This window comes from Octodon degus, unplaced genomic scaffold, assembly GCF_000260255.1.
Source record: "Octodon degus isolate 3935 unplaced genomic scaffold, OctDeg1.0 scaffold00148, whole genome shotgun sequence".
Taxonomy (NCBI): Eukaryota; Metazoa; Chordata; class Mammalia; order Rodentia; family Octodontidae; genus Octodon; species Octodon degus.
Genome location: NW_004524724.1, coordinates 5,833,327 through 5,846,977, shown reverse-complemented (window position 1 = coordinate 5,846,977; position 13,651 = coordinate 5,833,327).

Here is a 13,651-nt window from a genome sequence, read left to right as displayed (position 1 = left end):
GGTTCTGAGCACACACAGCCTCTCCCTGGGGAAGGGAGAGCCACTTTCAGCCGGGTGCCATTTCAGGGAGCAGCCCAGGGTGAAACCAGACCTGCTGGCCTCATCAATGCCAGTGTGTGACCGAGAGCAGGTCACGCTCCCAACCCGGCAGCCCAGATTCCCAGCTGCACAAAGCAGCCACTCAGACGGCCCCTGCAGAAGCAGAGCTCAGAGCCCCCAGGATGCCCCTGCTGTGCCCCTGTGCCTGCCCTGAGGTCCCCTCTCCCCACTGCCGGCCCCAGGGTGCTGGAGATGCTGGGTCCTTGGTTGCAAAGGCTTGGGTGCTTTGTGGGGAAGGAGTGCATAAGAAAAGAGGGCTGGAATCACAGCCAGCCCTGGGCCCTGGGAGAGGCCCGGGAGCTTGGTCTTCCTGCGAACCCAGACGGGTAGACCACACTTTCCTCTAGCTCCATGACCACCGCGTAGGCTGAAGGCACTCACGGTAGGTGTGCAGGAGATGCTGGTTACAGAGAAAGGGGCCTTGCTGGCCTCCTGCAGTGGCGGCTCTGTCATCTCCTGGCAGTGCTATTAAGCTCCAGACAGATTTTTCTGCCTGTATAATGGGTCGCCTGTGTCCACAAGTCCCCACACAGCTCTGGTGAAGTAAGTGGAGAGGGCTGATGCACACTTAAGGGAGAAGCCCGGGGATGGCTGTGAACTCCTCCAGCCACACGAGGACTTCTACAGTCAGGGAGACTCCGGCGCTGCGGCGCCCCTGGCTCTGCTGTCCGCCCGCTGGTCAGACTGTTAGGCGCTTCCCTCGGCCTCCTCTTCACCCGGCCTGGGTGCATTTGCCCTGAAGATCATCGTCCTGATGGCCCCGTGAAGTAACGGATGGAACGCACTCACGGTAGGTGTGCAGACCCGCCACAACCACCGTCCCCGCTGCGTCCCTCACGCAGGACAGATGAGTTCCACACCACTGGCCTGTGATCGAGTCCCTGCCGGGGCTCCTCTTAAAGTACAAGCCAAGAGGAAGCAAAGGACACAGACCTGAGGCTGTTCTCTGCAGGATTAATAGAAATAGGGAGACAGCCTGAGAAGTTCAATGTCATATTGGTCAGGGTTTTACTTAGAGGAACAGATATAATATAAGGAGCAGATATTAACAAGATACACAATGTATAAGGAATTACAAGCCTAGCTTATGACAGTCAGCCGCAGAGTCAGATGGGGGAGCGTGCAGAGGGCGTCTGCACACCCAGACTGAGGAGTTCAGTCCCAAGGTCTGAAGCTCTCCCAAGGTCTGAAGCTCACTGCTGCGCTCCGTGCGAGTCTCTATTCATCAGCTAACGGGTCTGCAAGGGAAGACTGAAGACTCGGCGTGATAGCGGAGGCCGCAAGGCGATGAAATCTAAGCCGAAAGCGAAGACTGAAGTTCCTCGAATGAAGCGGAACATCGACCGCTTCCTCAGCCCCTTTATATGGTCTCTTTGGGCTGAGTCACTCTGGGGGCGGAACCGATTTGCCCCAGGGCGGGACCCCCACCAGCCCGAAGCGCGCGGTGGAGTCATCCCGCCAAGTTGACACAACGTATCATCCACTACAAATGTAAAGCGCGTTTATTAGGAAACATTCTCCTACCGGCTACCTTCCAACTGTGGAAAATCATTAGGAGCAAGAGCTGATTTTTGAAAAAGAATAAAGCTGGAAGATTTACATGATGAAATTTCAAGATTTCCAATTTTAAGAGGAATTAAGACCGTAGAGCGTTAACCCAGCACTAGGCACAGAGGCAGGCCGTTTAGGGCTTAGGGTTAGCTGTGAATCTTCTGAAATTTACAACCAACTACGTATGTTTTCTTGGAGTTTTGGGTGGGAGTGTGAGTGTGGGTGTGGGTGTGGGTGTGGGTGCATACGCGTGCATGCACATGCGCATGCGATTGTTTCCATACTAGGAATTGAGCCGGGATCCTTTGCACTGGCTACGTGAGCTACAGCCCCAGCTTTTGTTTTATTGTATGCCCAGATGTGCCATAGCCAAGTTCCTAAGATGCCCAGACTGGACTCAAACTTCTGATCTTCCTGCCTCAGCCTCCCAGAGTCCTGGGATGACAGGTGTGTATCTCCATGCTCAGCAAAATTACACACACAAATGTTGTGTGGCTCGATAGCCTAAAAGTTAACATTCTTCTTGTCTTCTCATGCAGACAGATTAGAAAGGATTCTACCAAAGTGAAAATCTGGAAATGTTTATTTAAAGAAACAGAAGTTGAACTCATACAGTCAAAGCACTTCACAGCTGGCAGAAGTTTCACAAATCAACTGATTTAAGCTTATTCTTTTAGACATAAAGAGCTGGTGGCACAGAGAGATTAGCTACCTCTCCGTTTATAAGCTGGTTAATACATCATTAATTAACACTTTGTCCTCATTAGCTCATCACTGCGGAGTCAAACTAGGTTTCCCTTTGGCACAAGACCATTCTGAGTAGCGGGGTTGCAAGGCTGCAGGTGCCACAGGGCAGGAGGACTTGGCTCGGTCCTTTCAGAGCCACCTGCCAACGCCTTCTCCTTTGCTGTTTCCCCCTCTGAACTCACCTGTATCAGAGAAGGGGGCTTTTCATCCTTGGCTAAAAGGAGAATCCCTGACCCTCCCCAAGGGGCTGGATGGGTCCTGACTGCTCTCAGGAAGCCCAGGGCCTCGAGGTGGAGCCAGGACTGGCCACGCCACCTTGACATTGTCTCTTGCCAGGGTGCAGGAACATCACAGACAGACAGAAGTACAAGAGCAGGTTTAGCCCAACTTCCTCAGACAAGGAAATGACATCGTAAGACATGAGTGACAAACACAGCTCAACCAGGCGGTGACTGAGAGCCTTGGACCCCATGGCCTCATTCCACAGACCAACAGGGCAGACCTCTTGTGTTCCCTCCTGCCCGGCAACCTCCCTCGTGCTGAGCCTTCCCACATGTGCTCTCTGCATGCCACTCGTGAGCATAACATATTTGTAGCTGCGTTGTTTTTCCTTTGAGACAGTGTCTCTCTATGTAGTCCAGCCTGGCCTTGAGCTCACTATGTTGGCCTCAAGGTTGGCCTTGAATTTGTGGTAATCCTCCTGCCTCAGCCACTTTCCTGAGTGCTGGGATTACAGATAGATGCCACCATGCCTGACTTTTAGCCATATTTTTTTTAAAGTACCATTTTTAAAGTTATATATTTATTTTTATTAATTTAAGAAAATATACCCAATCAAAGTGCTGAATTCACAGATTAAACTCATTTGGTTGAAACGGCTTAAATTGGCAACGAGAAACCCACTTGCGGTTTTATTTATTTTTAAATAAAAATATTCTATATGGGTTTTTAAAAAGTAAATTGACCAAAACTCAGTAAAGATTGCTGAGAGCCAGGCATGGGGTCACACGCTTGTGATCCCAGCACTCAGGAGGCTGAGGCAGGGGGGCCGCTGTGGGTCTGAGGCCAGCCTGGGCTACACTGTGAGTTCAAAGTCAGCTTGAACTTCATAGTGAGACCCTGTCTCGAAAGCACAACTAAAACTACATGTATATGTAGATATGTAGAATGACGAGTGGTGAAGATCGGGAAGGGTGGCACGCAGGTTGCTAGAGTAAGGGACACGGTGACACTTTGGTCCTCCCTAGAGCCACACCCGGTGCTCCTGGAAACGAGACAGGAATCTAGTCACTGATAGGACAGAAACCTCTGACGCACAGTCCAGAGCCTGTCCTCACCACGTCCCCAAGCCCCAGGACTGCACCCCTCCATGTGTTGGGGTGTCAGATTCGCACAGTTTAGGGTGACCACTGGGTGTGCCCCCCTTGGGCTGCACGTGGCTGTGCATCGTGAGCCCCGCGGCCACTTGACTTTTCACTGACCGACTTCCGAGTTGGTGCTCCAGGGAAGAAGCAGACAAGGCCTCGCAGCACATGTTCTTGTGGCAATCTGTCACCATCAGATCCAGGGCTTGCGTCTGCACCTTGGCAGATGGGGCAGCGACCAGTTGCCGCTTGTTCTGCACAGCGGCTGTCCCGACACGTTGACTGGGAACAACATTTTGTTTTTATAGAGTGAATAATATCCCGCAAATGGGTTTCTCGTTGCCAACTTAAGCTGGTCCGGGATATCCTCAGCCTTTAAGTCCTTTGCCTTATAGCATGGCTCAAGGAGTCCTCAAATTCATGAGGTTGAGTGGTGAATGAAGGTACAGCTTTGTTTCCGTGGAGCTTTTCTGCAGTTGTCCTTGCTGGTCACTAAGTTCCCACCGTAGAGATCTGTATCTGAAATGTTTGGAACAAGCGGGCAGAGGCTTCCACCCCTGGGAGAGGGATCAAGCATCAGTCGCCTGCCCTGCAGCATGCGGGGCCCAAGCCTGGAATCCATAGCCAGGCCAGAGAGGCTCCTGGGTAATCCAGTCTACTGCCCCCTTCTGCCTGGAGGTGTGCGGAAAGGCTTTCTCTGAAACTATCAAAGGAGAGTCCCAAAACAAATGGCAGCTCAGCCCCAGGACTGATCTCAGCCCTGAGAGTGCCATGCAAAACTACAGAATATGGGTGATCCCAGGGTCGGCCTGCAAACCCTCCATGGCATGTGCGCCTGGTGGCACTTCTCAGATACCTTACCCTTCCTCACATCAAGTGTGGTCTGAGCCATCTCCCTGGTCACAGCAGTACATTCTCCTTACCTCCCAAAGCCCCTTCCACCAGAGGCCATGAGACCACAGAAGCTAAGAATATACAAGGTCCAAGTGGCACAGTGGTGGCGGTTAGTGACACAGGGAACTTGGGCTCTCTGCTTGGACAGTGTCTCTGAGCCTGGAACCTAGCAGCAAGGACTAGCAGCACTGGAACTACTGGAGTCCACTTGGCCTACTCCGGCTCTCTCCTCCCCCACTCTCCACATGCTTCCTGGGCTCACGCCAGAGATTCCAGCTGCTGGTGTAGACACAGGAGATGACATCTGCCTTCTGCCCCTGACGGGCTCACCGCTGCCTCGGCTGCAACTCCCACCTGGTCTCTACTCCTATCCTGCTGTTTTAATTCCTTTCACTTCTTACTGTCTTGTCTCACTGGCCCAGGGCCTGGAGTCCTCCTTCTACCTCTTCTTCAGCTGGAAACCAAGCTCAAACCTGGAGCGGTGGCTCACGTAACACCTAGGAACACATGGATGCAGAATGTCTGTGTCCCGTGCTCATCTCAGAAAAGAATTTCCAGACTCTCAAGGGATCTTCAAGGGTAATAGCTTCCTCTGGAATTTGCGTTGGGGCCCTACCACTTGGTGATTCTCTGTAAAAACTAGAAGAAAACAGTAGAAATGCCTAGCGTCTAAGGACGTGCATTAGATTTTGGTAGCAACATCACCATGTAAGAAGACTCTTAAGAGAGAGCACAGCTGCCTCCTGACCAGGATGTGGCTTCAGCTGAATAGAAACAGACGGGTGAAGCTGTCTCCCCAGGCCCTGCTCATGGCACCTGCTGAGGCTGGGGACCCAGGGGCAGCCTGTCTGTGGACTGCTGGCCTGCGACACAGTCCAGCTCCATGCTAAGCCAAATGCTTTTGCCAGGGGTTCAGCCATGATGCCCCTCACAGAAGACGCTTCTGGACCTGGACCTGGCAGATCATGTGGGGCCCTGCATAGTAAATAAGATGAATAACTAGAAACACGGAGCAGGGGAGGAAGAGGACAAGGGAGGCAGCATGCAGAGAGCTCCACGCTGTGAAGGGAAGAACTGTGCTAGGGCCTTACCTAGATGTCCCCCACAAGGCTCAGGCTTTGGGAAGGTGACAGGGCAGTGACAGCTCGTAGCTGACTTGCTGTTGGGGGGCTGGGGCAGAAGAGGTGGTCGCAGCGTGCATGACCCAAGGGCTCTTCCCCCTCCCTCTCAGCCCTCCCTCCTCTCCCTACTTCCTGTCCGCCCTACTCTGAGCAGCTCTGCTCCACCAGGTCCCTCTGCCAAGCCATCCTGCCTTGGGGCAGCTGACTGTGGACTGAAACCTGAGCCAAGACAAATCTCTTCTCCTTTAGTTTGTTGATGTCTCATATTTTTGTCTCAGCAACAAGGACGTGACCGAGAGAAGCTCACCGGGGTGGAGGGGAGGTTAGGGGGAGCAGCATGGCCCGGAGCTGCCCAGACACCTGCCTGAGCCCGATGTTCTTCATCTCACAGGGCTCTGCACACACTGTCTTTCAACACACCCCGTCAGACTGGGGACAGACAGGAAACTGCTGCTCCTGGTGGCCTTTGAGAAATGTAGTAAAGGGCTGGGGCTATAGCTCAAGGGCATAGTGCCTGCCTGGTAAGTGTGAGGTCCTGAGTTTGAATCTCAGTACAAAATGAAAAAGAGAGGGAAATGTAGTCTTTCTGGATACCAGCCTGGGGCGTCGGTCCTGTACCCCACCCCACATCGCCACCCCAGGCAGGATGGCTGGGGCCCCTTCTCTGTTCTTCAGCTTGGATGGTGGTCCGGGAACATGGCCTTCTTACAGTAATGGCGAGTGTTTCCTGGCCTAGAAATCTCAAGTCCAGGCGTAAGAGCCCATGGTGCGGCGGTCAGGGAACTCCTGGAGGAAACTGCTCCTGCCACATGCCAACTTGGGCAGGCTAGCTCTATAGGAAGCATTAGGCCATTCTCTTCAAAACCAGCTTCAAAGCCAGGGCAGAAGTGTACACCTATAACTCCAGTTTACAGGAGGCTGAGGCGAGAAGATCACAAGTGCAAGGCCTACAGGGGTGACAGAGCAAGACCCCATCTTGAAAATAAGAAACTTTGAAAAAGGCCGGGATGTAACTCAGCACTTTGTGGGTTTAAGAACCACTACGTGAACAAACAGAAGGCTTCATGTTATTTTTCTTCTTAACGTGGGAAGCCCTGCGAAGAGCAACCAAGTGGAACGATTTTGGTAGGCTTTGTCTCGAGCAGAATGGAATAGGAGCTCTCAACCCAGAAACCCAGAAGATGAGGCCCTCTGTCTCCACCTCCTGCAGGCAGCCTGGGCTGCCAGCTCTGGCTCTGCATCTTAGCCCCACCCTGAATTAGCTGTGCGACTGCAGGTGAGTTCCTCAGCCTCGCTGATTCCTTCCCCATGACCCGACAGTTTTGGGCAGAGGGCTCAGCTGAGGCAGCCACCCACGCACTCCCTGCCGCTGTCTGGCCGCTTTCCTGCGCCCCTCTCTGTAAGTGGCATTCCTTTATGCAGTATTTCAGTGGCTTTTGACAGTGAGCTGGTACCGGCAAGGGCAGAGTGCACTCAAAGGGCTGGCGGAAGAGCACATGCTGCTTCCTAGATGCTATCAAAGGAAACAGGAGCACTTGGGAGGCAGGGACAGGACTGTGGGAGGACAGACAGCTGCGGGGAGAGGTACGGTGCTGCCTGGGGGTGGCGGGTAAAGCGTGAGCCAGTTCCACTCCTGCACAGGAAGCAGCCAGGTGCGGGATCCGTGCGCATGCGCTTCCACCTGCCACGGGGTGAGAGCACACGTGTGAGCATTTATTGCTGAAATGGTGCTTCACAGTGGGCACAGTGGCTACGCCTGTGAGCCCAGCACTCGGGGAGGTCGAGGCAGGAGGACGGCCAGTTCTAGCTCAGCCCGGGCAATTGAGCATCTTAAGTGTGACCTTGCCTCAGGATAAAACGTAAAGGAACTAGATACGAAGCTCAGCATGAAGGCCCCGTGTTCAAACCTAAGGTGGGGAAAATTGCGGGGAGGGATCTAAAGTGTGGGCCCTTCCTAGAGGCCGCCTAGAGAGTGTTGGCAGGACAGCACCTGGAGTCTCAGCAACAGCCAGCCCCTGCGGTGTCCACTTAGCCCGGGAGGCACCAGCCCTCACTTGGGCACCCTCAGATTGCAACCCCTGCCAGCCTGAGCCCTGTTTCCCGATCAGTTTGGTAAGCGAATGTAGGAACACACTGTCTGCGTTCAGATCACGTTCTGCCCTCCACAAATAGCAACCTTTTGGATGAGTTTTGGAACTTCTCTGTGCCTCAGTGTTCCTGTCTGTAAAATGGGGATCATGGTGACATCTGCCTGGGGACTAGGGTGGAGACTCAGGGAGACAACGTAGGCGCTTCAGCAGAACACCCAGCACAAGCTGTTACTGCGCATTGCTGTTCCAGCTTATTATTACTGCATCATTATTATTAATTCTGGCTTTTGATGAGTCCTGGTAAATGGGCCATGTAAAACAACCTCCACATTACCCAGATAAAGAGCTCAGGTGCTGCATTAGAGGGGCTCTAACTGCTGGCTGGAGTCCACCAGGAGACAGTTAGGTTTGTGTTTGCCTGTTTGTTTTCTTACAATTGAATTTTAAGACGCCCTGCTCAGCACCAATTAACCCTTTGAAGTGGCCGGTGCCTCCAGCGGTCACCCTCTCCTGGGCTTTCCCACCCGGGGCCTGGAGGGTTAGGGACTCGGACCCTGCCCTCGGGCTGCCTAACTGCCCTATGCAAAGAAACAAAAGGAGAGGAAAAATTATTTTTCAGACAACGTAAGTACATTTTAAAAGAAAAAAGATGGATTCCTCAGGAATTCTCAGTTCTGTGTGTTGTGTTCCCTGTGGAGGTACGACTTTAAGTCCAGTCTCACTGAGTTTGAGCACCGCAACACAGGAGCAGTGGTGGGTGGTGCTGACAGACTCCCCTGGGCTTCCAAAGGACGTGGCGGCGGCGTACGTGTGGTCCACACCAGCTTAGGTCCTGTATAACGCATGTATCGTCCATGTACACTGGGTAGAAAATCATCTGGTAGAACCCAGATTAACACCGCCCGCCAAAGAGCTGCTTCTTTTTAGCTACTTTCCTTAAGTGAGCTTCACAGGAGCAGCTCTCTGCCTTGTTTTGGCTTGTGCACTGTGAGGGACAGAAGCCAGAACCCCGCGCCCCAGATGAGACTTTTAGCTTTGAAAGTGCACCCCTCATCTACCGTTTATGGAGGGGAAGCAGCGTTTCCCCTTCGGGGCATCTTGGGCAGTCGCACAGAGGAGCAGGGAAGCCCGCCTTTCGCGGTCAGGGAGACGCTGTGCTTCATGTTAGCTCTGGACAACATTATACCCTCTTTTAAAAGGAAAAGAAAAGAGTCTTCAGGGGAGCGGGGTGGGTGCCTCTCCTCTCCATTATCTTTGGCATTTCCTGCCAGTGTGGGGTTTCTCAGGTCTTGAGACAAAAAGCACACAGTCATTTTGGACATAAAACCTTGAGCCGTGTTCAGGCAGCTATTTATTTTGCTTCTTTACCTTGCACATAGCGAACGGCTTGCAGGGGCTCGGCCCAACCCCGGGTACCTGCAGTCACCCAGCCTGAAGCGAAAGCCGATTCTCAGGAATGTGGAGCGTGCACATGCCTGCCCCGGCAGCGCCCCACCTGCCCAGCAGGTAAACCAGATCCTCAGACCAGCCCGGCCTGGCCCGCCCGGGCGCATTCCAGCCGCCAACTCTTACTCTCTAATTGTTACCTGTCAAACAGGTTGGCCAGGCATTGGGGCTGGCCCAGCACACCAGGTTCCCACGAAGCCCTACCCCTGCACACCTTTGACCTGCCCATCCTTCCGAGTTCCCTCCAAGGGTGACAGCCTTACTCCCCACCCTCCCCAGCACTACAGGGCTGACCATGTGCTGTTCTGGTTTCAGCACCAGCACCTGGGGTGGTCAGTCCAGGAAGTACCTGGGGTACACAGGGCTGAGGGAATGAAATTGAGGCACCCTGACCCCCTGGCAATAGTGAGGTGTCTGCCCTGGCCACGTGGAGCAGGAGGTCCCTTGTGTGGCTGAAGAGTGGTAACTCGATGGCAGCCTCCTCCTGACCCTGGCTGGCAGCCAGCCCTGCGGCCACACCCCAGCTCACTGCCCACCCTGGGGAAGGCCCAGGCCAGGTCACCAGAATGCTCCCACCTGGATTTCCCTCCCTAGGAAAGTGACAGTGGCCACTTGGTCATGCTTGGTGTGGCTGTTGTTTTTGTTTTGATTTTTGCTGTGCTTTGCTAGACAACCTCTCTGCTACTGAGCTGCACCCCAGCCCCCGTGCCACATTATTTGTTCTCTTTGGTGCCACCCTGAGTGAGGACCTCCTTGCAGGACTGGATGTCACCTGGGCGGTGTGGGCTCAGGTGCCAGGTGCAGCTCCCATCCATGGATTTTAGCTCCCAAGTTCCTTCTCTTTCAGTTCGGAGAGGGGATTTATTTAGACTGATTGGTGTCACTGGGTCTCATTTTTATTCTGCACAGAATAAATTCACAATCTAAACTGGCACCCAGAATGGCTCCCCATTCTGAGTACCTCACTCTACAGCCACAGGCACCAGGCCAGGGAAGTGGGGTCAGCACCAAGGTCCCTGGTCTCTTCCTGCTCTGTCCTAGGGGACGTTGGGGTGCAGTGTGAGACAGGCAGGAGATGGAGCCTCTGAGACTGAGCTGCTGAAGCAAGCTCAAAAACCCAGCTGCAGGGCTGCGGAGACAGCTCAGCAGACTCAGGCTCTGCCTAGGCGAGCACAGGGGCTAGGCTTTGATCCCAGCACCACATGCTGCGCAGGTCCCACCCCCAGATGCACTGAGCTGGCCGCCAAGACTGGGCTTGGTGGAACATGCCTCTAATCCCAGCACTGGGGAGGCTGAAACAGGAGGATCGCTATGAGTCCAAGCTGCATAGTGAAACCTTGTACCAAATACATAAAATTAAAAAAATAATAATAATAACACCTGGCCTACCAGAGGCCACTGACACAGGGCGGTGCTTCATAAGCCGCTCCAGGTCCATCAGAGCCGGGGCCTGGCTGTGCGTAGCCAGAACTGGCACTTCCTGCTCTGTCCCCGCTCAGACTTGTTCCCAGCACCAAACCAGCCAGGCCACTCCCAGGAGAACAGGAGACACCCCAGGGCTCAGGCAGACCACGGGCTTCTGTGGCCTTCTCTCCCGCTGGCTTCCACCTCCAAGCACAGCAGACAATGGACAATGGATGAGCAACAAGGAGTCCCCAGCTGGGGGGACCACTGGAGTGCCTCGTGAGCCACTGACTCAGGACACCGTGGGCGTCATGGTCCCCAGAGAGGCTGCCAAGACCCAGGGGCCTCCAGGAGTTGCTGGGCAAAGGGTACCACCCTTCCCAGGAAGACTGCCAGGGCTCACAGACCACAAAGTGGCTGATTTAACACAGGCGCCTAGCCAGGTGCACGCCTGCCACACCAGCACTCAGAGGCTAACGCAGGAAGGTTGCTGATTTGAGGGTAGCCAGGAAGACTTGGCAAGGCAGTGTCTCAAAATGAAAAACAGAGAAGTACGGAGAGCACTGCTCATGGGTAACAGCCTCATACCAGCACCACACCTCCAAAACATCCACACAGAAAACGCACAGGAGGCTGAGGCAGGAGGGCTGCTGTGAGCTCTAGACCAGCCTGGGCTACATACAAAGTGAGCTCAAGCCCAGCCTGAACTGCATAGCAAGACCCTGTCACAAAAAGGAAAAGAAACACACACAGAGAGAGAGAGAGAGAGAGAGAGAGAGAGAGAGAGAGAGAGAGAGAGAACCCCACATGTCCTAATAATAGACAGGTAGGTGTACTGGTGCACACCTTTAATCCCACTACAACTTGGAGACCAGCCTGGGGTAGGGAAGACTCTTTCTTAAAATGAAAAAGGACTGGGGATGTAGCTCAGAGCAAAAATGCTGGGTGCAAACCTAAGTACCAAAAAAGAAGTAACAAACCTGCTGGGTTGTTTTGTTTTTGTTTTTGCTTTTTGGTACTGGGGATCAAACTCTGGACCTTGTGCTTGCCAAGCAGGTGCTTAAACCTTTGAGCTATTCCCCGGGCCAAATTTGCTGTTGTCAACATAAAACTCAAGAACCAACAAACTTAATACAAAACTTACTAAAATAGAAGCCTGCACGGCTCAGCTCCAGGAGGACGTGCCTGAAGGTCAGCCTGTCGCATTACCCCAGCTCCTGCCAGTGACTCTGAGCCTGGAGAGGGGTCTGGTCTCAGCTCACCACTGCCATTGCCTCTGCCACCCCCACCCCCACCCCCACCCCCGCTGCGGGTGCCTGGCCTGCCAGCCCTGACACTCCAGACCTGTGCTGCCCAGATCCAGCCCTCCCTGCAGTAAGGGGTCAAGGATTTTAAGCAGAGCCAAGCATCCCTGGATGAGATGTGATCAGAGAGGCTCTTCCCAGTGCATGGTGTCGAGCAGACGCTGGGGTCTCTGCCATCTCCGCCTCTGCACTGGCCGAGCTGCCCGATGTGCTTCCCGCCCAGCAGCAGCTGGACCAGGCCCGCTTCCTTGCGTCCGCACAGCGATCTCAAAGCTGGCTTTCAGAGAGTGCAAAGGACACAGAGTCCGCGAGCGGGGTCTCGGCTCCTGCCGCCCCCAGGTGCTGACAGCTGTGAGTTCGGCAGTCCAGGTTTTGCAAGGAGCAATAGCTCCTCCACCCGGGCCTCGACCCGCGCTTGTGGTTGCCTAATGAGAAGCTGGCGCAGGCCACATCTCGCCCTACCAGCTCCTGTCCCTCAGCCGCTTTTGCCGCTGTCTGCCTCCCTGTGTCCCAGTGCCTTTCACTTTGATCTTTAAATTACTCATATACAGTTTCTCCCTTAAGCGAATGTGTGGGTCTGACTGATTTTGCTTAGCACAACTGTCCTAACGTGACTATTTTCCTTAAGGTGACTCGAGTGTCCTTCTTTAGGGCAGAGTCCGCACATAGTGTGTTGACTCCGGGAACAAACGGGCTGCACCCAATGAGCCACAAATCCCACCGCTGTCCCCCAGGGCCCTCCAAAGCCACTACCTCCTGCGTTTTGAGCACCAAGGGTTTGCAAGTGAACTGACACCGTACCTCCGCGGCCTTCCCAAGTGGACCTGCCCAGCCTCTCTCACCGTTTCTAGCCTCCCTCGCCATTTCTAGTCTCCCTCGCTTCCTCCTCAGCGGCTCAGACACCGCTGTCTGCAGGCCGTCCACGCACCACAGTGAGCATGCTGGGCTTCCTGTCCCAGGGAAGGGGCCTGACTGTTCTAGACAGTTTTAGGACAGAAGGGCATTTGAAGGGGCCCTCCAAACACAGAAAGCCAGGGCTGGAGAGATAGTCCAGCAGACAAAGCACCTACTTGGGCAGCGCAGGGACTGGGGTTCGATCCCAGGCACCACATGCCATGCCAGCGATCAAGTCCTGGCGTGGTGGCACCCACCTGTAATTCCAGTGCTAGGGAGGCATAAAACAGGAGGCTCACTATGAGTCTGAGCTGCATTGGGATCCTGTACCAAATACATTAATAAATAGACAAACACAGAAAGTCAGGGAGTGGCATTGGTGTCACTTATTAGAACCCCATCTTGAGAATGCTTGCTGCGTTTTTGTTTTGTTTCTCTGCTTTGAGACAAATCGGCCTTGAACTCATCATGTAGTCCAAGTGGACTTAAACTCACTCTGCAGCCCAGGCTGGCCTTGAGCTCGCAGGGATCCTCCTGCCTCGGCCTCCGAGTGCTGGGATTGCAGGCGGGCGCAGCACCCTGCTCTAGTGCACTCTTGGGCTAACTCTGCACATTGTGATATTTAATTCTTACATCTCCGCCAATAGCCCTGTAGACGAGGAAGGTGGGGACCAACCCCAGGCTGTGTTTATGGGAGCAGCAGGAGGCTGGAACCCAGCACGCCAAGCCGCCTGAGC